This window comes from Culex pipiens, chromosome 2 (assembly GCF_016801865.2).
Source record: "Culex pipiens pallens isolate TS chromosome 2, TS_CPP_V2, whole genome shotgun sequence".
NCBI lineage: Eukaryota > Metazoa > Arthropoda > Insecta > Diptera > Culicidae > Culex > Culex pipiens.
Genome location: NC_068938.1, coordinates 108322046 through 108328045, shown reverse-complemented (window position 1 = coordinate 108328045; position 6000 = coordinate 108322046). Strand labels below are relative to the sequence as shown.

The following is a 6000-nucleotide window of genomic DNA, read 5'->3' as shown; positions in this document are numbered from 1 at the left end:
TATCTGTCCGCTCTATGAGCTATTGGACTTGCGATGTGTGTTCTGCCGATAAATGTTTTTTCGAATTTTTAGCTAGGCTCAAATTACTCGCACAGAAAAGAATCCAGGATAGTGCTTTGCGAGCGAGTGAAGGGAAAAAAAAAGCCATGTATTTTTTACGGTGGCTTTATTGTCAATTTGCGAGTACCATCGTCTCCTGCCGGCCCGTGGTCACCCCCTGTCGTCTTTTACTGCATGATTCATTTTGTAATAACCTGCGATGCTATTTATAAATGTCATTTTAGGCTCAAGTAGTAACAAAGTCTTTTCCTACAAATGACCACGTGTGAACTCTTGGCGAACATACTGCACTCATTAGAGACCGATTTACTCTTGCCACTCGGAGTATATTTGCGCAATGCCCGTATCAAAAGTGTACGTACTAGTGTTTATGCCTTAGCACCTTTTAGAAAACAAAGGTATTCACGGCAGACAAGTTTTGGTTTGTACAGTGTTCTGCTAAAGTGTCCATCCCAACCAAAGCCCCATAATCCTGATAAATTGCAAGCACCCCTCATTTTAATGCTTGTAGATTTTTTTTTAATAAGACACTACACTTATTAGACGAGCACATACGCGGTAAATCAACACAGAACGATTGCATTATAAATGCAGTTATTGGCCCTGAGAAGTAGTTAAATTGTGTATATCTATACAAAGTGTAACTTATTATCGGAATCAAAAGATGCCAGACTAGGGTTATGAAGAATAATTTTTTGAATTCTTGTAGAGTATAACTACGATATTTGGTAACTGAATCTACAAGATGTAACAGTATCTCTGTATGTTTGTAAAGCCAGACTGACTCGATGTATTATACGCATAACACATCAATTTTATGTACGCATTGCTAAAGTTTAATATTAAATGCCATTTATTACTCCTTTGTGTACGAGTCACTTATGAGAGCCAACTAGTACGGCTATCGTGTGAAATATTGAAATAAAAGAAATAGCATTATACTTAACAAATAGTTCTACGTATCCTTGAGCGCCATTCAATCAGGAATTAGATCTTGGTGCTGGAAGCGAGATGTTCTTTCCATTAAGAATTGACAATCATAAGCCATAGCCTCCATTTGGTAAATTAGTTATATTAGTCTTGTTATGGAGTCTATCACATTTGTTTTTAAGCCCTGATATGTAGAAAGTAATGGACATCTTTTATTTGACATACTTACAGCAATATATTGTGGTTTAACATTTTATTAAGTTAGAAAGCATGCGGGGTTGTGTTGCTCCTCACGCAGTCGACAGATGTTATCCGCCATAAATCGCCTATCATTACTTCGCATTCTGTATTTAACCTCACGCAAATAATCTCTAGCCTAGTGAATTATGATCTAGGGCGAGGACAGAGTATGTGTTAGTATTCATTCCTGGAGCTACAATAATAGACAGTATAGAGATTGATCCCGCTCAACAATATCATTAGTTATTTTTTTTGAGCAGAGTTATTGTGAACATCATTTTGCCATAAATGAATCTCTACGAAGATTCCACCCGGCGACACGTCGCGCCCCCGCCCGCGTCCAAATTCAGGAGTACAACAAAACGTTTGAGTCGATAAGCGCACTTCAAACCAAAAGTCAAATAAAAGCATCGTATATTAGACAGGCCGGATAGGCACGTTAATCTTGTGGCAGAAAGTGTCCAATTTAATTTAACCTAGAAAATGACATGTGTCAATGTTTCTGAAAGGTTTTGTGGATTAAAAGATTGCACCATGATAAATGTCGCGATGGATAGTAGCACCCCATTGTTTTAAAACTCTCAAGGGAGTTCCTAGTGTACATTTATGTTGTAAAAAATAGCATTAATTTTCTAATTTCCCCTCCCCCAATGATAACCATGTCGCAGATATCTAATCTCGGTTTCGACCTTGTTGTTGTAATTGTTGGTGACATCTGGGACTTCTATCTGAGCTATATGCAGTAACGTCGTTGATTAGCTGGCGTCAAGGCAAGATTTAAACAGATGATTGTCTAATTTCTTATAGACACTGTTTAATATTCATACATCCAACCAAGTTCGAACTTTCACGCCAAGTCATGCCATGAAGATAGTAATTAAAATGGGCGTTCAATTGTTCATGTTCAGTGACATAAGCGAACCCCTTAGAATCCGATCATATCTTACTGATATAATCAGCATAAATTAAAAACACGTCATATTCTGAATATACTATAAAGATACATACAATATAAATTTCTGACTTTTACTGAAGGTCTTACTTACACACTTGACTTGCGATAAGTATAATGAACAGTGATAAATGAAAAATTTGAATTTTTTGTTTTATTCTTTATTTTAACCCTCATAATTTCAAGGATCCTACGATGCTCTATAACTAACCAATGAAACGTATAAGATGTAACATGGTCTTCGAAAAATTTGTCATAGCGATTTATTTGGAGCAGAGATTCAACGATTACAGGTTGCCATAAGCGCCCTTATGTAACTGCTAGGACGTACGTTACTGCAGGAGCACTCATAACAATCTAGCCTGATCTCTTATATCAGGTCGCTGTTTGTTATATCGTTTGTCACGCATTATAAAAGCTAGTCATCATAGGGCATAATAATATGAAGTATGTCTCTGAATGGATAAGTTCAAAACACGTGGAATTGTAGTGGTGACAAGTGATCGGTGATCTACTAAAAGGTTTTTTGTTATTAGTTGGAAAGTTCTCAATAGTCGCTCAAAAAATTCGTAAAAAGCTGCATTGTGAACTTGTAGGCACAAATATCATGATGATTAAGTGTTAAAATATTCAAGATGTATGCATCGCATGATCAAAGGGGGTCTGGATCAAAGCAGTAATGTGCTGTGAACTGAGATGTGCATGGATAGAGACATACAAATAACGAATTGGTGAATGATAAAGGTCTAGTAAGGTGGTTTGGTACACTTCCTTATGTGAGAGCAAATAAATTCTACAACATCCACACTCTCAATAATATTCACACTCAACTAAAGGATAAAAAAGGTTGTTTATCTATCCTTAGCTAAATTTGTTATGCACACATCCTGCCCCTACCCAAGTACCCAAGCATATCCAGTATGCTTACAGTCGGTCTAGACTGGTTGCTGATCATGATTGTACGCCCTACAAGGGGACATCTGGGACTACCTTGGTGCTGTTCGTAGATTCTGAGTGTTTATAATTGGCTGCCTCGGGTTTGAGGATGGAGTCGACGAATTGCGTACGCCTCAGCAAGCGCACACACAAGGGTCGGCGGCTGTTCTTTGCCTTGCGCGGAATAGGTGGTGTCGTTCGATAGGTCCGGTAGGTTTTCCCTGTACCAATGTGTTTATGAGGTTGAGTTTGAGTTGTTGGATGTTTATCCATGTTGGTTTAAACATTAGTGGAAGTAGAGTGTTGATTTATGATTCTTGTTTTTGTCTTTTTGTATTTTCTTTTTTTGGTTGTATTAAATAATTTTTTGCTTCTGGGGGAGAGAGGGGAGGGTGTCGGGAACACCCCCACCCCTTAGATCCTATTTTCTGATGATAATTTTATCATATTCGTGTTCCTGAGACAATTTCACAATAGAAACATGCATAAAAATGTTTATTTTCATCCATTTTAACCCTTTAAAAAATGAAAGTTAAAAAAAAATTAGATGCTGCTTTTTTTCTGGTGTCATCTAGTATCCTTGGAAACGAACTTGAATTTCAATAAATGTGAATCGAAGATTTTTTTTAACTTTCATTTTTTAAAGGGTTAAAATGGATCAAAATAAACATTTTTATGCATGTTTCTATTGTGAAATTGTCTCAGGAACACGAATATGATGAAATTATCATCAGAAAACGGGATCTAAGGGGTCCCCTAAGCAAAAATTTACAACCAAATAATTCATTAAAATTAACAGTGTCTATTTAATATGTTAAACTGCCTTACCCAAAGCGTTCTCAGTCTCAGATGATAGTCCCAGATGTCCCCTACAAGCTGCAGGTCGAACCGAGTTGATATCTGGATGGAACACTTTTTTATTTGAGTTTGAAAATTATGCTATTTTTTCACTAAAATGTCAATAACTCCCTTTAGATTTAACCAATTGGGGTGCTCTATCCTGCATTTTGTTGCATTTTTTAAGCCCTTTCAGATGCATTTTGAATTTTTAAATTAAATTGAATTTTGCCCAAGTTACAGCCTTTTTACGATTTTTGACGTTTTTGAACCTTCAAACTTTGTGTCCCGATTTGCCCCACTTCCCGTTGACCTAGAGAGCTCATATTTTGGCCAGATGCTAGTTTTATATGTACAAAATACCCCTGAAAATTTCAGGCAGATTGGTGAGGTCGATGCGAGATGGGTATGCTTTGCTCGTGGACTCGCTCTTAAGTAAAATATTTGCTTTGCAATACAGAACTTTCCAACTTAAAAATGTGATATCTCAAGAAATATTAATTTTACCCTGAGGTTTTGATTGAATTTAATGTAAAAAACTCTCAGCAATCGAATGCAATTGTCAGTTTTCCCGTAAGTGCTCGTCCAAAGGGTTAAAAATGCATTTTTAAACCTAAAGCGCAAAATTTTCATATCTGGCAACACTGTACGTACATTTTGTGTACGCCATTCGATTCTACGTCAAAAAATCTTCAAATATGCATACCTAAAAGTTCACTTTTTGTAAACTTTTCTCTTAGCAAAATGCATTTTAAAAATGAGGTTTTTAAAAAATCTCAGAAAAAGAGGGGGGTGCAACAGGAGCGGGGGTGGACCAAATGTCACCAAACTTTGGATTCTTTGTTTTTGGGACAAAAACAACCACCATGCCAAATATGAGCAGAGTTGGTGAAGGTCGATGTTGGACGCGTGGTCACTTGGGAAGGAATGACCTATATGCAATAATGATTAGTCACAACTCCGTGACCAATAAAGCCCCCAATCATGGCTCTTTTCATCGCTCCAGACATCCGAATTAGCCTAAATTGAAACTTTATCGCAAACAATGCATCTGAAAAAGAGCAATAACAACAAAAGGGCACGTACCACACCACATCCTCTTCGAGGGTGGACCTCAGACCCATTCTTAGTGCCCATCAATTGGGGTCATCTCTTCTTCGTCCGAGGGCATTGCCAGCGGATGGACGGAATGAAGATGGTTTGTTGATGTTGTTTTTGTCCTGCCAACTTTGAAAAAGCCCAAGTCAGCGCGCGCGATTTAACGACTCAAAACAAAACCCACAAATGGCCACGTTCCTACCCCGATCTACGTGTAGATCATTCAGCACTCTGACCTCCCCAAACCCGCAACCCCTTCCTTCAGGTACCTTACCGAACCGACCACGCTGAAGGTGTTTAGCGTGGTCTTGAAGGGGAATTAATTGACCAGAACCGGTTTCGACCCAGACTCTGTCTGTAGTGTTGGTTTGCGCTTTTTCGCGTCAAGATCTTGTGGCAATTTTGCTTTGAAGTGGTGACTTGAAAGATTTGTTTTGATTTGACCGCTACTGCTCTGTCCTGGGGGGCTAAGTTTGCTAAATAGGTCTTGGAGGGAGACTTTATAGGTCACGATGTGCGGTAGTGCCCTGGAGTCAGAGTCTCCCACTGGGCTTATCAACAACAGCTCAGTGGGTGTCACTTTGAGACAAAGTGCTATTAGGTGTAGTTGGAGAACAATTGAATTGCTACCCTCATTTCCGTGCGATTCAAGTCGGGGAATTTCAATATCATAATCATTTTCACGACGATGATTTTCGCGCTGGAATCACCTTCACGTGAAATAAAAACATCAAACATAAACCACGTTAGAACTGAATTCTAACCCGTTCAAGGTTGCATGATTGTATCGTTCAAATATCCGCTCTTGTCGGTTGTGTTGATTCTCTCTAGTGATCCGACCACCATCAAAGTCGAACCAGCTAAAACAGTTGTCGAATCGACGACGACCGACGTAACATGTTTATTTAGCAGCTCAACAAACCAACATGATGATGTAATTCTTGTTT

General features: G+C 38.5%; 1 protein-coding gene across 1 annotated transcript in view; it reads left to right on the top strand.

Annotated features, from left to right (window-relative positions):
- Window positions 1-6000, top strand: part of LOC120429762 (uncharacterized) — a 131068-nt gene that overhangs the window by 101848 nt on the left and 23220 nt on the right. The gene's annotated exons all lie outside the window — the stretch shown is intronic.